The sequence below is a fragment of the Saccopteryx leptura genome, chromosome 2, assembly GCF_036850995.1.
Source record: "Saccopteryx leptura isolate mSacLep1 chromosome 2, mSacLep1_pri_phased_curated, whole genome shotgun sequence".
Taxonomy (NCBI): domain Eukaryota; kingdom Metazoa; phylum Chordata; class Mammalia; order Chiroptera; family Emballonuridae; genus Saccopteryx; species Saccopteryx leptura.
The window spans coordinates 230,622,931-230,646,112 of record NC_089504.1 but is presented as its reverse complement, the minus strand read 5'-3'; the positions used below and the strand labels follow the sequence as shown (position 1 = coordinate 230,646,112).

Below are 23,182 nucleotides of genomic sequence, written 5' to 3'. Positions count from 1 at the left end.
TTGCATGAAATTTATCATCCTAACTACTTTTAAGTGCACAATACGGTGGTTTTAATGCATCCATAAGGTTGTGCAACTGTCACCACTATCCATCTCAATAGCTCTTTTCATCTTGTAAAACTGTAACTCTATATACCATTAAAATACTAATTCCCCATTCCCTCCTTTCCCCAAGCCCTGGAAAGTACCATTCTACTCTCTGTCTCTATGAATTTGACTATTCTAAGCACCTCATATAAGTGGAATCATATAGTGCGTGGCTTAGTTCACTTGCATAATGTCCTCAGGGTTCATCCAGGTTATAGCATATGTCAAAATTTTCTCCCTTTTTAAGGCTGAATATTATTCCATTATATGTCTATACCATGATTTGCTTACCCATTTGTTTATTGATGGACATTTGGATTACTTCCACATTTTAGCTATTGTGAATACTACAGCTATGAACATAGCTACACACATTTTTTTCTATTTTAATACATATTGTAATTTTAAAATAATAGTAATGAATATATACAATCTTATCCTGCTTCTTCAGTGTAGCATGTATCATGACTACAATGCATGTTCACACTGCAACTGGAGGTAGGTATGTTTGTGAGCAGCCTCACTCTTTACCTTAAACACTTCTATAGTGTTTTTCTTTTCTTTTATTTATTTATTTATTTTAATATTTTATTTTTAACTTTATTCAGTTTTTTTTTATAGAGAGACACAGAGAGAGAGAGTGAGAGAGAGAGAGAGAGAGAGAGAGAGAGAAGGGAGAGGAGCAGGAAGCATCAACTCTCATATGTGCCTTGGCCAGGCAAGTCCAGGGTTTTGAACCGGCGACCTCAGTGTTCCCAGGTCGACACTTTATCCACTGCGCCACCACAGGTCAGGCAATTTTATTTTTTTATAATGAAAAGAGATTACTTTTGTAATTTGAAAATGAAGAATTCTAATATCATGAATACTTTTCAAGTCATTACATAAATATTAAAAATAAAATAAGATAATATCATACTGTTTTTACTTCTGCAGAGTTTACTACTAGGTATCTTGAGTCATTTTCTTTTTTTTCCTTTTTTTTAGCTAGAGAGAGGGACAGATAGGGACAGACAGGCAGTAAGGGGGAGAGATGAGAAGCATCAATTCTTCACTGGCACCTTGGTTGTTCATTGATTGCTTTCTCATATGTGCCTTGACCGAGTGGCTGCAGCAAAAGCAGTGACCCCTTGCTCAAGCCAGCGACCGTGGGTTCAAGCCAGCAATCATGGAGTCATGTCTATGATTCCACACTCAAGCCAGTGACCCCACACTTAAGCTGGTGAACTCGCACTCAAGTGGTGATCTTGGAGTTTCAAACCTGGGTCCTATGCGTCCCAGGCTGACACTATCCACCGTAGGTGGTCAGGCAACCTTCTTTTTTGTGTGTGTGACAGAGACAGAGAGAAGGACAGATAAGGACAGACAGACAGGAAGGGAAAGAGATGAGAAGCATCAATTCTTTGTTGTGGCACCTTAGTTGTTCACTGATTGCGTTCTCATATGTGCCTTGACCAGGGGGCTATAGCAGAGCGAGTGACCCCTTGCTCAAGCCATCAAACCAGATGAGCCCACGCTCAAGCTGGCAACCTTGGAGATTCGAACCTAGGTCCTCCGCATCCCAGTCTGGCCCTCTATCCACTGCACCACCACCTGGTCAGGCAGGCAACCTCGATTCTTTAATGGGTTTTCTGTGATGGGATTTTAGGTTGTGTTCTTTTACTGTTTGTTTGTTGTTGTTTTTTTCTTTTGGTGGTGGTGGTTGTTGTTTTTTGTAACTGGTTTTAGAGAGAGGAAGGGAAAGAGAGAAAGTGACAGAAACATTGATCTGTTTCTGTATGTGCCCTGACCAGGGGTCAAACTGGCAACCTCTGTGTATCAGGACGATGCTCCAACCAACCGAGCTATCAGCCAGGGCTTCTTTTACTTTTCTCTCAGTATTTTAGGTTGCGTTATTTTACTGTTACTATAGTCAGCACTGAGATAGGCATCTTTGCACATTAAATGTAACAGAAGTTTTAAGATGGTCAGCTGATTCTATACATGGGGCTAGAAATAGTGGGAGACAGTTAGTGGGGCCAGTGGTGTTTTCATAAGTTTTCTACTGGGGGTGGTAGATACATGTAAATAGATTTTGGGCAGGGGGCTTAAAACAACAGAAATTTATCCAGAAGTCCAAAATTTAGGTTTTAAAACAAGTTACTATATAATTTACTGGAGATTCGCTAAATGAACCTGGGTTCCACTCTGGCTCAGGAAGTTGGGGTGTATTCCAGAGCCATTTATGGAGAGGAGTAGGTGAGGATACAAGCAAAAGCTTTCAATTCAAAGTCCACATTTACAAGACATGTCCAAGCCCCTTGAGGTGCCTTCCTAAGGCAACTCCCCAGATTCCATCTGTGCAGACCTGACATTACGCGATTCACCTGGAGAACCTGACAAGTCCAGATAATGGACAAGGTAAACCCACATCCTCAGGACTTCAAGTCTCACTTGATTCTAAAAATCCATTTCTAGCAACTCAGGTACAGAAAATAGGAAGAGCATCAGCTTCTTGTTGATCAAAGTCTGACCCCACACCCAAACTTTGAGATTTGGGGGTGAATTTTACTTCTTATAGCCTAAGGGGTTCTTGTAGAGATTAGTGAAATTATTTTTAAAGGAATGCAATTCTTTTTTTTTCTTTTTCTTTCTTTCTTTCTTTCTTTATTTTTTTTATTTTTATTTTTTCTTCTTTTTTAAATTTTATTTATTTATTTATTTTCTTCTTTTTTTCTTTTTTCTCTTCTTTTTTTTCTTTTTATTTATTTTTTTACAGAGACAGAGAGTCTATCTCAGAGAGAGGATAGATAGGGACAGACAGGAACGAAGAGAGAAGAGAAGCATCAATCATTAGTTTTTTTGGGGTTTTTGTTTGTTTTTGTATTTTTCTGACATTGGAAACGGGGAGGCAGTCAGACAGACTCCCACATGCGCCCCACCTGGATCCACCCGGCATGCCCACCAGGGGGTGATGCTCTGCCCGTCCGGGGCGCTGCTCCGCTGCAACCAGAGCCACTCCAGCGCCTGAGGCAGAGGCCACAGAGCCATACTCAGCACCTGGGCCAACTTTGCTCCAATGGAGCCTTGGCTGCGGGAGGGGAAGAGAGAGACAGAGAGGAAGGAGAGGGGGAGGGCTGGAGAAGCAGATGGGCGCTTCTCCTGTGTGCCCTGGCCGGGAATCAAACCTGGGACTTCTGCACGCCAGGCCAGTGCTCTACCACTGAGCCAACCGGCCAGGGCCAATCATTAGTTTTTTGTTGCAATACCTTAGTTGTTCATTGATTGCTTTCTCATATGTGCCTTGACTGTGGGGCTACAGCAGATCAAGTAACCCCTTGCTCGAGCCTGTGACCTTGGGTCCAAGCTGGTGAGCCTTGCTCAAACCAGATGAGCCTGTGCTCAAGCAGGCAACCTCCAGGGTCTCGAACCTGGGTCCTCTGCATACAGTCTGACGCTCTAGCCACTGCGCCACCGCCTGGTCAGGCATAGTGAGAATATTTTTATGCACATTGACATGCTTAAGCAAATGGTAACTATTTTGTTGTTGTTTTTAATTCTGTGTTAAATGCTGTGATGAGAGAAGCCATCAGAATTAGATCCTACCACGGATGATGGGGAATCAGGGCAGGCTTCCTACAAGAAGCCACAGCCAAATTCTGAGTGGTAAAGAAGAAAAGCCCTAGGGTATTTCTTTTCTGGCAATTGGACCTTTCTTTGTAAGCATGTAGCATATTGCAGTGCCAGGTGATTCCCATACCCTTGGGGGCTGGGGTGAGATAAGGAGGGGGAGGGGAAGAGTAGAATGGGAAGGAGAAGGGGAGGGAAGAAGTGGGTAGGGAGGGAGAGAGGAAGGGAAGGGCTGGGGTGGCAGATTACATGAGATTCTGGAGGCACCAGCCCACGGGGAACCGTTGTTCCATTCTGTGAGACTCCTGGCATAAAGTAGGCCATCAACCTTCACCTTGAGTACAGGAGTCTTGGTTCTCTGTCCATGGCTTGTGCTAATACATACTGGGACTTGGACCTTGGAAAGGAGCTGGAATCTCTAGTCTTTGTGACCCTCGTTAAGTCCCTTCCTCTCTCTAAGACAAGGGTCCCCAAACTACGGCCCAGCCCGTGGGCTGCATGCGGCCCCCTGAGGCCATATCCGGCCCTGCCGCACTTTCAGAAGGGGCACCTCTTTCATTGGTGGTCAGTGACAGGAGCACAGGATTCTGTGCTCCTGGAGTACTGTATGTGGTGGCGCCAAAAGCGCTGGGTTGCTCACATACAGTACTACTTCCAGTGACATGGGATGCACGCATCACGGCTCCGGAAGCACATCATATCACTTGTTATGGCTAGCAGTGACAAATATGGAACTGGACATTGACCATCTCATTAGCCAAAAGCAGGCCCATAGTTCCCATTGAAATACTGGTCAGTTTGTTGATTTAAATTTACTTGTTCTTTATTTTAAATATTGTATTTGTTCCCGTTTTGGTTTTTTTACTTTAAAATAAAATATGTGCAGTGTGCATAAGGATTTGTTCATAGTTTTTTTTTATAGTCTGGCCCTCCAACGGTCTGAGGGACAGTGAACTGGCCCCCTGTGTAAAAAGTTTGGGGACCCCTACTCTAGGATTCAGTTTCTTCACTTGTGAAATTAGAGAGTTGACCTAGATCAAGGTCTCAAACTCAAGTGCCTCCATGGTCCAGGATAACTTAGTGAGGTGTATGGACCAAATGGGAACTCCAGGATTGAGGAAGTCACCACAGGAAAGGGACAGCAGATTCCCAACTGTCAGGCCTCCTCATACAGTGTGTCCGTAAAGTCATAGTGCACTTTTGACCGGTCACAGGAAAGCAACAAAAGACGATAGAAATGTGAAATCTGCACCAAATAAAAGAAAAACTCTTCCAGTTTCATACCTATTCAGTGCAGTTTGATGTGGGCTCCCGCACAGATTTTTTTTTTTTTTTTTTTTTGTATTTTTCTGAAGTTGGAAATGGGGAGGCAGTCAGACAGACTCCCGCATGAGCCCGACCCGGATCCACCCTCATGCCCACCAGGGGGCGATGCTCTGCCCATCTGGGGCGTTGTCTGCCGCAACCAGAGCCATTCTAGCGCCTGAGGCAGAGGCCATGGAGCCATCCTCAGAGCCCTGGCAAACTTTGCTCCAATGGAGCCTCGGCTGCGGGAGGGGAAGAGAGAGACAGAGAGGAAGGGGGGGGAGGGGTAGAGAAGCAGATGGGCGTTTCTCCTGTGTGCCCTGGCCAGGAATTGAACCCGGGACTCTTGCACGCCAGGCCGATGCTCTACCACTGAGCCAACCGGCCAGGGCCTCACACACAGATTTTTTAGGGCTCCTTAAGTAGCTATCCCGTATAGCCTCTACAGACTTGTCACTGACTGATGGCCTACCAGGACAGGGTTTCTCCACCAAACTGCCAGTTTCCTTCAACTGCTTATCCCTCCGAGTAATGTTATTTCTATGTGGTGGCGCTTCGTTATAAACGCGCCGATATTCACGTTGCACTTTGGTCACAGATTCGAATTTAGCAAGCCACAGAACACACTGAACTTTCCTCTGTACCATCCACATCTCGACTGGCATGGCCATGGGCTGCTCCGCTGTATACAGGGTGTTACATCATCATCTGCACATGCGCACATGCTGCCACATCATCCTACAGAAACTGGGAGGGTTCTCCTTTTATTTGGTGCAGATTTCACATTTCTATCATCTTTTGTTGCTTTCCTTTGACTGGTCAAAAGTGCACCATGACTTTACAGACACACTGTATTTCATGAGCATCTAGAAATCTGGAAAATCTCCCATGATAACTAGTTCAAACTTTTCAATAAATGTTGTGCTGGTCAAATGGAACAAGCCAGTGGGCCCAGTTTATCATCCTTGTTTCTGTCTCTCATGGGGTTTTGGAATGAATGGGGAACAGTTGTAAGAAAGCATCATCCCACCTGACCTGTGGTGGCACAGTGGATAAAGTGTCGACCTGGAAAGCTAAGGTCGTCAGTTTAAAACCCTGGGCTTACCTGGTCAAGGCACATATGGGAGTTGATACTTCCTGCTCCTCCCCCTTTGTGTCTCCCTTCTCTCTCTCTCTCTCTGTCTCTTCTCTCAAATGAATAAATAAAATCTTTAAAAAAATAAAAAAATTAAGAGTTAAAAAAAAAAAGAGTTTTAAGAAAGCATCATCCTGATACACAAAGGTTATGGGATCATTCCTGTCAGGGCACATACAGGAATAGATTAATGTTTCTGTCTCTCATCCTTGGAATGGCTCCTCTCAGGCGTGCACTGACTCACATTTGCCCTTTTATGTGCCTGGAAATTGCTCCCAAGATTCCCGGGTGGGCCTTTCTCTGCCAATGGGATGTATAATATATGACCTTGGGCAGCAAGATCAAATGCTTTGAGCCTGCAGGCTGTACCTCCACCATGGAAGCACTCTGAGATGGGGCCTTCCCAATACTCAGAGTTTTCATAGAAATTACTAGAAACCCCTGCAGAGTTTCCCTGTTTTGGCAGGCTCATCTGACCTACTGACCCTTGGGTGGCCAACAAACATTTTGTGTTAAATTAGAACTTGGATTTGCAAGTAAGTCTGGATGGAACCTTAGTATCATCTAGTTCAATCCCTCCATAGACTGGGGAGCAGTCTGCCTCAAACCTAGGGGGACCTAGATCTCTGCTAAATGGATGATGACTACTAGTGAGTACTTAAGAATCAGGCGGGCCTGCATTCAAATCCTGACTTTGCACCTGCCAGCTCCTGATGTTAGACCTTTTTCTAGATAAATAAATATGTTCCATAATCCACTCTTTTTTTTTTTTTTTTTACAGAGACAGAGAGTGAGTCAGAGAGAGGGATAGACAGGGACAGAGAGAGATGAGAAGCATCAATCATTAGTTTTTCTTTGCATGTTGCGACACCTTAGTTGTTCATTGATTGCTTTCTCATATGTGCCTTGACCGCGGGCCTTCAGCAGGCCGAGTAACCGCTTGCTGAAGTCAGCGACCTTGGGTTCAAACTGGTGGGCTTTTTTTTTTTTCTCAAACCAGATGAGCCCGCGCTCAAGCTGGCGACCTCAGGGTCTCGAACCTGGGTCCTCTGCATCCCAGTCCAACGCTCTATCCACTGCGCCACTGCCTGGTCAGGCCATAATCCACTCTTGCTTTATGCCTCTATACCTTTGTTTTGTTTTGTTTCCTTTGTTAGGAGTTCCCCTTTCCCTACATTTTCTCTTTTAAAAAAATCTGTTTGTGGCCCTGGCCGGTTGGCTCAGCGGTAGAGCGTCGGCCTAGCGTGCGGAGGACCCGGGTTCGATTCCCGGCCAGGGCACACAGGAGAAGCGCCCATTTGCTTCTCCACCCCTCCGCCGTGCTTTCCTCTCTGTCTCTCTCTTCCCCTCCCGCAGCCAAGGCTCCATTGGAGCAAAGATGGCCCGGGCGCTGGGGATGGCTCCTCGGCCTCTGCCCCAGGCGCTAGAGTGGCTCTGGTCGCAATATGGCGACGCCCAGGATGGGCAGAGCATCGCCCCCTGGTGGGCAGAGCGCCGCCCCATGGTGGGCGTGCCGGGTGGATCCCGGTTGGGCACATGCGGGAGTCTGTCTGACTGTCTCTCCCTGTTTCCAGCTTCAGAAAAATGAAAAAAAAAGAAAAAAAAGAAAAAAAAAAAATCTGTTTGTTTTCAGTAGTCAGCTCAGATTTCAACTCCTCTGAAGATTTTCATCCATCTATTCATTTGAATAGGTAATATTATACATTCACGAACACAGTCAAAGTTCAAGTGGAATGAAATCTTTCTTGATCTCTAGCCTTTATCCCAGTATCTTTGACCTCTCCATTAATTTGCCCCAGTGTTCAGCATGGGGTCTTGGAATGAAAGGGGAATAGTTGTAAGAAAGCATCATCCCGATACACAAAGGTTATGGGATCATCCCTGTCAGGGCACATAGAGGAATAGATTAATGTTTCTGTCTCTCTCTCACTCCCCTTTCTTCTCTCTCAAGTCAATAATAATAATAATAATAATAATAATAATAATAATAATAAAAGAGTAGAGTTCCTACTTCATATAAAACAGTAGGGTCCCAATTTTGTCAGGAAAAAGGAAAGTACATATAGAAAAAAGATCTGAGGAAATGCAGTAAAATCTTACCAGTGGCATTTAGCGAGGGGCAAAATTACAGGTGAATTTTTCCTACTTCCCTTTTTTTTTTTGTATTTTTCTGAAGTTGGAAACAGGGAGGCAGTCAGACTCCCGCATGCGCCCAATGGGATCCACCCGGCACGCCCTCCAGGGGGCGATGCTCTGCCCATCCGGGGTGTCGCTTCTGTTGTGACTAGAGCCACTCTAGCGCCTGAAGCAGAGGCCATGGAGCCATCCTCAGCGCCTGGGCCATCCTTGCTCCAATGGAGCCTCTGCTGCGGGAGGGGAAGAGAGAGACAGAGAGGAAGGAGAGGGGGAGGGGTGGAGAAGAAGATAGGCACTTCTCCTGTGTGCCCTGGCCGGGAATCGAACCCGGGACTCCTGCACGCAAGGCCGATGCTCTACCACTGAGCTAACTGGCCAGGGCCCCTATTTCCCTTTTTGTGTTATTCTTTATTTTTCTAATTTTCTATAAACCATCTATTCACTTTGTAGACCTTATAAAATAAGTTCTTTACACTCTTGAATCTCTTATACTCTTTGACTACTTAACAATTCTTGGTGATCAGGAAAATAAGGACTATTCTTCCCATTTCAGAGATGCATAGACTGAGGTTAAAGGAGGGTTTAGGACTTGCCCAGTCTAAAGCTTAAGCATAGAGCCAAGCCTGATAACCCAGATCCTCCCAAGTCCTGTTCTTCTTAGGGGTAACTCCCTGTTACTTCCTGTATTCTCTTAGCCACGCATGTGTGGCATCTAAAAATTGGCAAGGTGTGGAGAGGCCAGTAAAAACAGGCATGAAGTGACATCTTGAATAGGTCTGGGGGAGCTTTGTCCAATGTTGTCTTCCACATAGATACAGGCATCTGTTGTTTTAGTCAAAGCTCTTTGCAAAGGTCTATTCAAACTAGCTTAAGTGAAGAGAATATGAATTTACCAGAAGGGCGCTGTAACATTTCACTGCACCCAAAAGTAATGGGAGAGTCAGGAGTCCTGAGAATCAGAGCTTTTCTCTTTTGGATGCAAATAACAAAGCCAACTCAAACTCTATAAATAAAAAAAAACTTTATTTGAAAGACACAAGAGTGTCCTTTGGAAGCCCCAAGCAGGAATGTCAGCAGGTCCAGAAGGGAGAAGAGCACTTTGGGGACCAAGGAAATCCTTTCTCTCCACAGCTTGTCTTCGATGTGTTTTTCTCAGGCTGCAGACCAGCTTCTTTGCTTCTCTGGTCTGTATGGAGCGAAGACATTTTATTTCCCAGCTCTCCAATGTCACATGTGTAGTTCCAGCCACACAGAAAGACTGGCCCTCTCACCAAGTTTCTGGAGGAAGGACTAGAACTGGCCCGACTTGGATCCGCTGCTATGCAGGTCCAGTCAGTTATGGTCAAAGATAGGATCACATGGGGCCTGACCTGTGGTGGCGCAGTGGATAAAGCGTCAACCTGGAACGCTGAGGTTGCCGGTCCAAAACCCTGCACTTGTCTGGTCAAGGCACATATGGGAGTTGATACTTCCTGCTCCTCCCCCCTTTCTCTCTCTCTCTCTCTCCCTACCACTCTCTCTCCTCTCTAAAATGAATAAATAAATTTAAAAATTTTATTTATTTATTTATTTATTTATTTATTTATTTATTTATTTTTGTATCTTTCTGAAGTTGGAAACGGGGAGGCAGTCAGACAGACTCCTGCATGCGCCCCACCGGGATCCAGCTGGCACGTCCACCAGGGGGCGATGCTCTGCCCATCTGGGGCGTTGCTCTGCCGCAATCAGAGCCATTCTAGCGCCTGGGGCAGAGGCCGAGGAGCCATCCTCAGCGCCTGGGCAAACTTCGCTCCAGTGGAGCCTTGGCTGCGGGAGGGGAAGAGAGAGACAGAGAGGAAGGAGAGGGGCAGGGGTGGAGAAGCAGATGGGCACCTCCCCTGTGTGCCCTGGCCAGGAATCGAACCCAGGACTCCTGCGCACCAGGCCGACGCTCTACCACTGAGCCAACCAGTCAGGGCCAAATTTAAAAATTTAAATAAATTAAATTAAAAAAAAAAGATAGGATCACACGGTACAAACATATCTGCCAGGAGTCAGCCCTCATTTCTTCTTTCCCCTGAGCAATCTTGTACTCTACAGATCGGCAGTTTCTATCTAACCAGGCACATGGCAGAATATAGATACACCGTGCATCCTAAATTTTGTCATGATCTTCATCCCAGGTGCACTAGAACCCAGCTGGAACTGCTGAGCCCCAGTGCTGAATCTTTTGGAGAGAAAATTGGAAGAGCCCAACTCAGGTCCCTTATAAACCCTGATACCATCCCATGTGTCCAGGAGAAAGGGAGGGGTCCTGTCCTACCAAATGGCTGCCCTGGCCCACACTGTGGGGAGAGGGCAGTTTCTCAGAAAATGTGGATTGTTATGAACTGGGCAGATATCTCACAAGATGAGGGCTCTTCTTAATGCAACCGCATCATGTCATGACTGCTCAGCTTAAAACCTTCTTCATAAATGAAGGGCTGGCTTTCCTATCTCCCACTGAAGCCCCAGGAAAACTGGGGTGTCTTTGCCTTTTAAGGACATCAGGATTAGAAACCTTTGTGCACAGTGGTTAATTCAATTTGGCCAGCATAATGAGCAATTACATTGAGCTGTGCCAGGCCCTGACTGTCCAGGGATGATCGGATATCATCTCTGCTCAATAGAACCCACCCACCCCTGTCCCCAGTATTGTGTTTCTGTCAGTCAAGTTCATTTAGAAATCTGTTGTTTCCAACACAGCCTGCTTTTGAAATCACATCTGACTGCATTAGGAGGCACTAAATTGCGGAAACTCATCTGAGAGTTGAGATCACAGGAACTAATAATATACTTGATATCTTTACTCCGAATCATCATTTTTTAAAACAAAAATATTATGAAGACCATTGACAGTGGTGAAATTGATATCCGGTTGGGATTTCCAAAGCAGCCTCCAAGGCCTGTCATTATGGGGTAGAATCTGGGCCAGACACACTCGTGATGCTCTCCAGTGTCTGCCTTGGCTTGTCGTGTTATTATTAATGGTTCTGCTGAAGATATGAAGGGAACACATTCGTGGTGAAGTCCAAGTTCTAATTCTTCCAATTGCTAGCTGGGTGACTGTGGATGGTGCACCTCCCCTCTCTGAGCCTCAGTTATTGCCTCCTTAGGAAAGGACACAGAACCTCAGACTAGCTGCTCTTACTTCTGGGAGGAATAGAGGATTTCAGTGAGTAGCAAAAGGAAATTTTCACATATTACTTTATTAGATATGTTTTTTTTTTCTTTCTTTTTTTTTTTTTTTTTTTTGTATTTTTCTGAAGTTCAAAATGGGGAGGCAGTCAGACAGACTCCTGCATGCGCCCAACCGGGATCCACCCGGCATGCCCACCAGAGGGCGATGCTCTGCCCATCTGGGGCGTTGCTCTGTTGCAACCACAGCCATTCTAGTGCCTGAGGCAGAGGCCATAGAGCCATCCTCAGTGCCTGGACCAACTTTGCTCCAATGGAGCCTTGGCTGCAGGAGGGGAAGAGAGAGACAGAGAGGAAGGAGAGGGGGAGGGGTGGAGAAGCAGATGGGCGCCTCTCCTGTGTGCCCTGGCCGGGAATCGAATCCAGGACTCCTGCATGCCAGGCCGACGCTCCACCACTGAGCCAACCGGCCAGGGCCACTTTATTAGATATTTTGAATTAACTACCAAGAGCTTATGTTTCTCTTGATTATTAAAACAAAGTTAAAACACTCAGAGTAGAAAGGAGAAAGGCAAATTAAGAAAGAACATTGGGGGCCCTGGCCAGTTGGCTCAGTGGTAGAACGTCGGCCTGGCGTGCAGGAGTCCCGGGTTCGGTTCTGGCCAGGGCACACAGGAGAAGCGTCCATCTGCTTCTCCACCCCTCCCCCTCTCCTTTCTGTCTCTCTCTTCTCCTCCTGCAGCCAAGGCTACATTGGAGCAAAGTTGGCCCGGGCACTGAGGATGGCTCTATGGCCTCTGCCTCAAGCGCTAGAATGGCTCTGGTTGCAACAGAGCAACACGCCAGATGGGCAGAGCATCGCCCCCTGGTGGGCATGCCGGGTGGATCCGGGTCGGGCGCATGCGGGAATCTGTCTGCCTACCTCCCCGTTTCCAACTTCAGAAAAATTTAAAAAAAATTTAAAAAAAAAAAAAAGAAAGAACATTGGGTGTCAGCTTCTAACAGGTCCAGGCACACGTTGCTGCTAATACTATCCTGTACAAAGCTAAATAAATGGTGCTGCTGTCTCAGCTGGGTTTTTTCTCTTCTTTGACCTGGAGTCCCTCACTCAGAAGCAAAGATCCTAAGATATTTTTCTCTTGGCTGACCCCAGGGCCAGCTGTATAATTTGTGGGATCCAGTGCAAAATGAAAATGTGGGGCCCCTTATACAAAAAAGCAGGGAAAAAGGGTTATTAAAAGTAATTATCCAGGTTGACGCTTTATCCACTGTGCCACCACAGGTCAGGCCAGGAGACATTTTTTAAAATGTTTTTGATTTTTATTTTTTCTACTGATTTGAGAGAAAGAGAGAGAGAGAGAAAGAGAGAGAAGCATCAACTTATTTCACTTAGTTGTGCACTCATTGATTGCTTCTTGTTCATACCCTGACTGGGAGTTGAACCCGCCACCTCTGGTTCTCTAGGTGGATATTTTATCTACTGAGCCACCTTGACCAGGGCAAGACTTTTGTGTATGTGTGTGTGTGTGTGTGTGTGTGTGACAGAGACAGAAAGAGTCAGAGAGAGGGATATTTGGGGACGGACAGACAGGAAGGGTGAGAGATGAGTTGCATCATTTCTCTGTTGTGGCACCTTAGCTGTTCATTGATTGCTTTCTCATATATGCCTTGACCAGGGGGCTACAGCAGAGTGAGTGACCCCTTGCTCAAGCCAGCGACCTTGGGCTCAAGCTGGTGAGCCTTGCTCAAACCAGATGAGCCCACGCTCAAGCTGGCGAACTCGTGGTCTCGAACCTGGGTCCTCTGCATCCCAGTCCGACGCTCTATCTACTGCGCCACCACCTGGTCAGACAAGACATTTTTAATAATAGCAATCTAAATATAAGTTAAACAACTATAAGTAAAATAAAATAATAAAAAGCAAACAGGCCCTTGCCGGGTAGCTCAGTTGGTTCGAACATCACCTGGAAATACAAAGTTTGCAGTGTTTGGTCTCCAGTCAGGGCACATACAAGAATAAACCAATGAATGCATAAACAAGTGGAACAACAAATCGATGTTTCTCTTTCTAAAATCAATAATAAATTTTAAAAAAGCAAACAAAGGACTGAAGAAGTCTATCTTTACCAGAGATGACTTCCCTTTCATGGCTCTTAGCTCAATGAAGTATTGTGTTCAAATTGAGATAGATTTGGGAAAGAGAATGCGGAGTTGACAGTCATGTGATTTCACACTCATCCCAAAAGGGCAAGCTGGAACCATTATAGAGACATCAAGTGAAAGTTTCTCTCATTTTGACTGACTCCTTAAGGCATGTGCACTTATAAAGAAAGGAGAGAGGGCCCTGGCTGGTTGGCTCAGCGGTAGAGTGTCGGCCTGGCGTGCAGGAGTCCTGGGTTCGATTCCCAGCCAGGGCACACAGGAGAGGTGCCCATTTGCTTCTCCACCCCTCCCCCTCTCCTTCCTCTCTGTTTCTCTCTTCCCCTCCCGCAGCGAGGCTCCATTGGAGCAAAGATGGCCTGGGCGCTGGGGATGGCTCCTTGGCCTCTGCCTCAGGCGCTAGAATGGCTCTGGATGCCCCAGAGGGGCAAAGCATTGCCCCCTGGTGGGCATGCCGGGTGGAACCCGGTCAGGCACATGCGGGGGTCTGTCTGACTGCCTCCCCGTTTCCAGCTTCGGAAAAAAAAAAGAGAAGAAAAAAGAAAAAAATAAAAGAAAAAAAGAAAGGAGAGAGAAAAACATTGATCTTTTCCTATATGTTCCCTGACTGGGGATTGAACCTGCAACTTTACATATCTAGTGAATATTCCAACTAACCCAGCTACCTGGCCAAGGCTGCCATAAGCATTCTTCTACTTATATAGGAATTATATACTGCTCACAAAATTTAGGGGACATTTCAAAATGAATATGAAGTGATAAAAAAAAAAAGCACTTGATTTTTTTTATTAAATAAGAACATCAGAAAAGCAAATGGCAAGTCAAAGGAAGTTGTTTGATTATGCAAGTGAGATGCAAAACCAAGTTTTATTTCATTGGTGAAAATGCACTATACAAAAGGCTGAAAGTACTGGAGTATCTGCATGTTCCCTGATCCCCTAGTTTTTGTGAGCAGTGTAGAATAGATTCCCCAAAGTGGCATATATGTTTTAAATTTTAGCAGGTATTACCATCTTATTTCCCAAAAGAATTGTCACAATTCACCTTTTCTATTAGCAAGGAATGAGAGTGCCCCCCTTTGCCACATTCTTATTAGCACTGCGTGTCACGTCTCTATTTTTATCAATAAGAAAAGGACAAAAAAAGAGAAAGGGACAAAATGCTATCTTATTGTGTCTCTCATTGGAATTTTCCTGGTCAGTATACTTGATAAGCAGTCTTTGATATGCTTATAGACTTTCTGGGATTCCTTTTCTTGGAATTGCCTGTTCATATTCTTTGCTCACTTCTCTGTTGAATTGTTTATCTTTTTTGCACGTAATTTGTACAGGCTTTTATGCATAGTAGGAATTGTAAACCTTTGTCTTTCATATGTGTTGTAAATATTTTTACCAATTGTTCATTATTCCTTACTTCGTTTTTGGTGTCTTCTTCACTCCAAAACTATGTTGTTTTTTTTATTTTTTATTTTATTTTATTTTATTTTTTCATTTTTCTGAAGCTGGAAACAGGGAGAGACAGTCAGACAGACTCCCACATGCGCCCGACCGGGATCCACCCGGCACGCCCACCATGGGGCGATGCTCTGCCCACCAGGGGGCGATACTCTGCCCATCCTGGGCGTCGCCATGTTGCGACCAGAGCCACTCTAGCGCCTGAGGCAGAGGCCACAGAGCCATCCCCAGCGCCCAGGCCAAATTTGCTCCAATGGAGCCTTGGCTGCGGGAGGGGAAGAGAGAGACAGAGAGGAAAGCACGGTGGAGGGGTGGAGAAGCTAATGGGCGCTTCTCCTGTGTGCCCTGGCCGGGAATCGAACCCGGGTCCTCCGCACGCTAGGCCGACGCTCTACCGCTGAGCCAACCGGCCAGGGCTGTTTTTTTTTTTTAAATGTGGGTTTTTTTGTAAGTTAAAATTGCCAGTCATTTCCTTTAAGGCCTGGGTTTGCCTTACTTCGGAAGGCTTCTATCACCCAAGGTTTTATAAATGTTTTTCTAATACTTTTAATTGTGGCCATTTAAAAGGATTATTTATTGCACAATTTCATTTAAAATGTACAACTCTTACAATATAATTCCATTTACATCCCCAATATTTTCCTTTGTGCTGTTATAGGCTTATATTTTATATGTATATCCAAACCTCATAATACAACATTACTGTTTTTGCTTTAAACAGTCAGTTGTCTTTTAAAGAAAATAAGAATATATACAAGACAACTTTTCCAATCATATTAATATATAATTGACATATAACATTGTATTTAAAAGATAACTTAAAAAATATTCTAGCCTGACCAGGAGGTGGTGCAGTGGATAGAGCATTGGACCGGAACATGGAGGACCCAGGTCCGAAATCTCGAGGTTGCCGGCTCGAGTGCAGGCTCACCAGCATGAGCAGGGGCCACTGGCTTGAACGTGGGACCATGGACATGACCCCATGGTCACTGACTTGAGCCCAAAGATCACTGGCTTGAAGCCCAAGGTTGTGGCTTGAACCCAAGGTCACTAGCTTGAGCAATGGGTCACTAGCTCTGCAGTAGCCCCCTGGTCAAGACACATATGAGAAAACAATCACTGAACAACTAAGGAGCTGCAACAAAGAATTGATGCTTCTCATCTCTCTCCCTTCCTGTCTGTCTGTCCCTATCTGTCTCTCTCTCCGACTCTCTCTCTGTCTCTGTAAAAAAAATTATCTACATATTTATCATTTTCAGTGTTCCTCATTTCTTACTTCAGACCTGAGTTCCCTCTGGTATCATTTCCTTTCAGCCAGCAGAATTTCCTTTTAGCGTTTTTTGTGGCTGGCAATGAATTCTCTTTAACTTTCACTTTTTATGAATATGTCTTTATTTCACTCTCATATTTTAAAGATACTTTTACTGGATAGAATTCTGGATTGACACTGTATTTCAGCACTTTCCAGATCTTGCTCCTGGCATCTGATCCTGAGAGGTGAGTTGTCATTGTATCTTTCCCCCCTCTGTATGTAAATGCCTTATTTTTCTTTGGTTAAAATTTTTTTTTTTAGCCTGACCAGGTGGTGGTGCTGTGGATAGAGCATTGAACTGGGATGTAGAGGACCCATGTTCAAGACCTCGAGGTCGTCAGCTTGAGCACGGGCTCATCTGGCTTGAGCAAGGCTCACCAGCTTGAGCCCAAGGTCGCTGGCTTGAGCAAGGGGTCACTCACTCTGCTGTAGCCCCACGGTCAAGGCACATATGAGAAAGCAATCAATGAACAACTGAGGTGCCACAACAGAGTAATGATGCATCTCATCTCTCACCCTTCCTGTCTGTCTGTCCCCAACTGTCCATCTCTCTGATTCTCTCTGTCTCTGCCACAAAAAGAAAAATAAATAATAATTTTAGAGAGAGAGGAAGGGAAAGAGAGAGAGACAGAAACATTAATCTGTTCTTGTATGTGCCCTGACTGGGAATCGAACCCATAACCTCTGTGCTTCAGTATGATGCTCTAACCAACTGAGCTATCTGGCCAGGGCAGGTTATTTCTACATTTACCTGTTATAAATAATACTGCTTTCTTATTGTTTTCATTTTTCTGGCATAATTTGACCATTTCCATTCTTTTATTTTTAACCTTTCTTTTTCGTGTGTGTATGTGACAGAGACAGATAAACAGAGAGAGGGACAGATAGGGAAGACAGACAGGAAGGGAGAGAGATAAGAAGCATCAATTCCTCGTTGCGGCACCTTAGTTGTTCATTGATTGCTTTCTCATATGTGCCTTGACCGTGGAACTACAGCAGAGCGACTGACTCCTTGCTCAAGCCAGTGACCTTGGGCTCAAGCTGGTGAGCCTTGCTCAAACCAGATGAGCCCGCGCTCAAGCCAGCGACCTCGGGGTCTCGAACCTGGGTCCTCTGCTTCCCAGTCCGACGCTCTATTCACCATGCCACCTCCTGGTCAGACAAATATATATTTCTTAACACAATTAAATTTTAATTAGAGTTATTTATTTATTCATTTTAGAGAGGAGAGAGAAAAAAGGGGGGAGGAGCAGGAAGCATCAACTCCCATATGTGTCTTGACCAGGCAAGCACAAGGTTTTGAACCTGTGACCTCAACGTTCCAGGTCGAAGCTTTATCCACTGCACCAGCACAGGCCAGGCTAATTAGGGTTTTAATTAGACTTCTTTTTGGTTCATTCTTCTGTTTTGAGCATACTTAGAACAAACAATACAAGTTTTTGGACATTTTTACAACTTTCTCAGAAGAATGCTTAGGAAGGAAAGTGAATTATCTTTTAGCAAAGTACTGTTTTGCTTTTTAAGCAAAAAAATGACTGGTCATGCTGATCATATTAATAATCTGAGGTGAGCAGGATGTGTGTTGATAATCAAGAATAATTTTCTGGCCCTGGCCGGTTGGCTTAGTGGTAGAGCATCGGCCTGGCGTGCAGGAGTCCCGGGTTTGATTCCCAGCCAGGGCACACAGGATAGGTGCCCATCTGTTTCTCCACCCCTCCTTCTCTCCTTCCTCTCTGTCTCTCTCTTCCCCTCCTGCAGCCAAGGCTCCATTGGAGCAAAGTTGGCCCGGGCGCTGAGGATGGCTCCATGGCCTCTGCCTCAGGCACTAGAATGGCTGTGGTTGCAACAAAGCAACGCCCCAGATGGGCAGAGCATCACCCCTTGGTGGGCATGCCGGGTGTATCCCGGTTGGGCGCATGCGGGAGTCTGTCTGACTGCCTCCCCGTTTCCAACTTCAGAAAAATACAAGGGAAAAAAGGAAAAAAAAAAAGAATAATTTTCTGTTTTGGGCTGTCCTTAACATATACTGTACACTCTCACTCCATCCACTGGCATGTATGGAGACTACAGATGTGTGCTATGCTTCCCTCTACTCTGCTTTTGCTTACCTGCCTGAACTGGTTTCTCTCTTCCATCTCCATCTTCCAGGCCCAAGGCTTCCAGAGGCCTTTTCTGCCCCAAACCAAATGTAAAAACTTCTTCCTTTGAACCCCACAAGCTACCTTGTTTATATCTCTTCAGACACCTCCTTGGGCTTTGTATTACTGAGGTTTGGCTCTTTGTATATCTTCACCCCTCTCCACTTTTCTTGGGGTGGAGGGAAGTATCTTGTCTTTGTATCCTCAATGCCTTGTGCAGTTCCTGATACTTAATACATACTGAGATGAAAGGACTAGAACTACTATTTAGGTCAAGGAGTTACTCACCTGAATGAAAAAAGAAGCAGACTTTGATTTAGTGAAGTTTTATGCTTTATTTTTTGCATCTATGAGACAAAGTATTCATAGAGAACTGTCTTCATCATACCCTAGATATGCACTTTTTGTGTGTGTGTGACAGAGAAAGAGAGAGGGACAGATAGGGACAGACAGGAAAGGAAAGAAATGAGAAGGATCAACTCTTTGTTGCAGCACTTTAGTTGTTCATTGATTGCTTTTTCATATATGCCTTGACGGGGTGGGGTGCGGGGGTGGGCTACAGCAGACCGAGTGATACCTTGCTCAAGCCAGTGACCCTGGGCTAAAGCTGGTAAGCCTTGCTCAAACCAGATGAGCCTGCGCTAAAGTGAGTGACCTCAGGGTTTTGAACCTCTATCCTCCGCATCCCAGTCTGATGCTCTATCCACTGTGCCACCGCCAATGTCATGCTGCACATTCTTGAGAATTTAATTTATTTTTATTTTTTATTTTTAAAATTTTTTTTACAGAGACAGAGAGAAAGTCAGAGAGAGGGATAGATAGGGACAGTCAGGAACGAAGAGAGATGAGAAGCATCAATCATCAGTTTTTCATTGCAACACCTTAGTTGCTCATTGATTGCTTTCTCATGTGTGCCTCGACTGTGGGCCTTCAGCCGATCGAGTAACCCCTCGCTCAAGCCAGCGACCTTGGGCCCAAGCTGGTGAGCTTTGCTCAAACCAGATGAGCCTGCGCTCAAGCTGGCGACCTCGGGGTCTCCACATCCCAATCTGACACTCTATCCACTGCACCACCGCCTGGTCAGGTGAGAATTTAATTTCTGAAAGCAAAACACTTATCACTCACTGATGGTACTAATAACTGTTCTTTATCTAGGGCTTCCCACTCTCTGCTAATACAGTAGCCTGAGAATTTTGATCTGTTTAGAAGCTAAACTTTAAAAAGTGGTAATGTGCCCTGGCCTGGTAGCTCAGCTGGTTGGCGTATCATCCCGATGTGCCAAGGTTTTGGGCAGTCAAGGCACATAAAAGAATCAAATGAATGAATGTATGAAAGAGCGAAATAGCAAATTGATGTTCCCTGTCTTTCTCAAATCAATAAAAAAAATTTTAAAGTGGTAGTGCATAAATAAGTGTAACAACAAATCAATTCTCTCTCTTCCTTTCTTTTTCTCTCAATAACATCAACAATTTTAAAACATGCTTTAAAAACATTCCCCATATCTCTCATCCTGGCCAGTTAGCTCAGTTGGTTAGAGCATCCTCCTGATGCACCAAGGTTTCGCCAAGGTCAGGGTACATACAAGAATCAAGCAATGAATATATAAATAAGTGGAATAACTAAGTGATGTTTCTTTTTCTCTCTCCCTTCCTCTCTCTCTTAAAAAAATGATAACATGGGTTAAAAATTTTTTTCTGTCTGATGACAGCGGATAGAGCATCATACTGGGATGCTGAGGTCCCAGGTTTGAAATTCAGAGGTCCCTGGCTTGAGCACAGGCTCACCAGTTTGAAGATGGAGTTGTAGGCTTGAGCATGGGTTCATCTATACCAGTTGCAGTCAACCTGGTCCCTACCGCCCACTAGTGGGCATTCTAGCTTTCATGGTGGGCGATAGAGGAGCAACCAAAGTATAAATAAAAAGATAGATTTAAGTATAGTAAGTTGTTTTATAAAGATTTATTCTGCCAAACTTAGCGAAAATCCAACATAAAGTACTTGGTAAGTAATTATTATTATATGCTTTAACTTGCTGTAACTCTGCTTTATAAATTTTATAAAGTAAAGTTACTTCCCTACTTTATAAATCACCATTACTGTGGAACTGGTGGGTGGTTAGAAAATTTTACTACTTCCTGACCTGTGGTGGCGCAATGGGATAAAGCGTCAACTTGGAATGCTGAGGTTGCTGGTTCGGTACCTTGGGCTTGCCTGTTCAAGGCACATATGGGAGTTGATGCTTCCTGCTCCTCCTCTCTATCCTCTCTAAAAATGGAATAATAAGGTCTTTTAAAAAATAAAAGAAAATTTTACTACTAATAGAGATACAAAAGTGGGTGGTAGGTATAGAAAGGTTGACTACCCCTGATCTATATGATCCCATGGTCATTGGCTTGAAGTCCAAGGTTGTTGGTTTGAGCCCAAGGTTACTAGCTTGAGCAAGGGGTCATTGGCTTGGCTGGACCCTCTCACCTCCTGTCAAAGCACATATGAGAAGCAATCAACAATGAACAATTACAGTCACGCAATTTTTTCCCATTGGTAAGGAAAGAAACATCAACTCATTGTTCCACTTAGTTGTGCCTTCATTGGTTGCTTCTCATATGTGTCCTGGCTGGGGATGGAAATTGTGAACTTGGTGTGCCAGAGCAATGCTTTATCCACTGAGCAAACTGGCCTATAATAATGGATTTTTACGTATCATATTCTGTTACCAGACCAGGTAAACACTCTCAGTTTCTGTAGTGTTTGTAAGAAAGTATAAATGCTTATTTAGGAAAAAAAGATGAAATGTTTTTTTCTGCTTCTTTAATTTTTTTCAGTCTCCTTGGTTTTATTTCCATTTGTTTAATAAATATGTTTCAAGAGCTTGCTGTAGCTGCCCTTATACTGGTGCTGGAAATATATCCTGCTCCTCTCTCATGGGCTCAGAGGTCAGTGGTGAGTCAGACAAGACAACAAGGATCATGATTGCATTCTGGTGGGGGGAGAACCTGTGAGAGGGCAAGCCAGAGGTGGGTCCCTATCCAGAAAAGGAATGCTTCTATATAGATCAGAAAACTATGAAGATGAGGAGATTTAACCAGATATGGGTGGTGGAGGAATAGTACTGAGCAGAAAAAACAAGTGCTGGAAAAGAACACACACATTTGAAGAAGTATAATTACCATACTTCAAAGCAGTTGGAGTGTCCTGGCAAGAGATGAAGCTTTTGTCTTTCCTCTCTTTATTTATTAATTTTTTAAAAGAAATTTAATGCCAACGCACTAGGAGTTAGCCATAATGCAAAATATGCCCTCTGCTGTGGTTAGTACCAAGCAGACCTGGGCTAGTTATAGCTCTTAGGAGCTTCAAGTTTGAAAGCCTGGCCTTAGCATCCCAACCTAGATACTTAATTCAAGGACAGTGTCTGATTCACTCTCTGCTCTGTCCCCAGCCCTGGTACAGTGCCAGACAGAAGCTGGAACGCAGTAAATATTCGTTAAATGAATAAAATGGCCACCCAGGACCCTGAGGGAGATGGTATTACCCTCTGACACACTCGACAGCTTGGGGCCCCGAAGGTGGGTCCTGAGATGTCTTTGAGCAATGAAGTAGTTACCTTAGCTGCAGGTCTTCTATGGCAGATTTGGTAAGGAGAACCCAGAGCAGTGATGCCCTTGATCTTGTCAGCCAATTAATTCCTTAAGTACTCCAAGTTAGGGAAAGCCCGATGATTTGATTTTATCTGTCTTTTAAGACTGATCTTTGATCATATCCCCTTCCAGCTGGACTTCCTCTCTTCTTCTTTCCTCCTCCATTACTGATAGTGTGGGGATCTAATTACCTCATCAACCTTTAATTTATTTATGAAAGGGCTGAGGTTAAATTATAGAAGAACAAAACTCCTAGACCCTTTGGGAACCTTGTATAAAAGCTTTCCTTTCTCCATACCCTCCTTTATGCCCAATAAAACTTCGTTTCTGTCTCTGGCAAGTTGGAATTGTTCTTATATGCAAATTGAAATAAATAAACTTCCCTCCCAGGGCTGAATGGAAGCCAGCCATGTGGGTTAAGCCTTGCCTGCCACTCCCAATGGATCAATCAATCTATCAACAAGAATTCATTGATCCCACAGGAAGCAGATTTCAAAACCAGCACACAGCTCCTGAATATCCTGGCTTCTTCTTCACAAGACACTTGGGAAAGAGGAGTGTTTTGAAAATTTTTATTTTGTTATTACAGAAATATTACATGGATACATTCAGCTTTTAAAATATTCCAGTGACACAAATATGTGGCTATTCCTCTTTCCTTGCATCCCATCCCACTGTAAGAGGTTAAAAGTTTATCCTTTTATTCAGCTCTTTAAACAATGCACTTTCATACATGTATACCTATATAAACTGTAATTTTAAATAGAAATAACACAGATGGGATCAAACATAGATGCAGTTCACTTTTTAAAACACGTCCTGGACATCTGTTCAGTCAGACCACACAAATGTTCATTTTAATGGCTTAAATAGTATTTCCTAGCACAGAGGGACCATTATTTTGTTTCCCTACTGATGGGCGTTAACATAGTTTCAAATTTTGCAGTATTAAAAGCTATGTTGCAAGCACCGATTCTCTGGCAATTACCCATTTAATCATGTATTTATTGTGGGCTCATCATGTGCCCTGCACTCACTTCAGGGTTGGAGGTAAAC

General features: G+C 44.4%; 1 non-coding gene across 1 annotated transcript; it reads right to left on the bottom strand.

Moving 5' to 3' along the window:
• Positions 1 to 8,578: 8,578 nt before the first annotated feature.
• TRNAA-UGC (transfer RNA alanine (anticodon UGC)) lies at positions 8,579 to 8,654 on the bottom strand. The gene has a single exon. It is a non-coding gene; the product is annotated as a tRNA-Ala (tRNA).
• Positions 8,655 to 23,182: the final 14,528 nt, after the last annotated feature.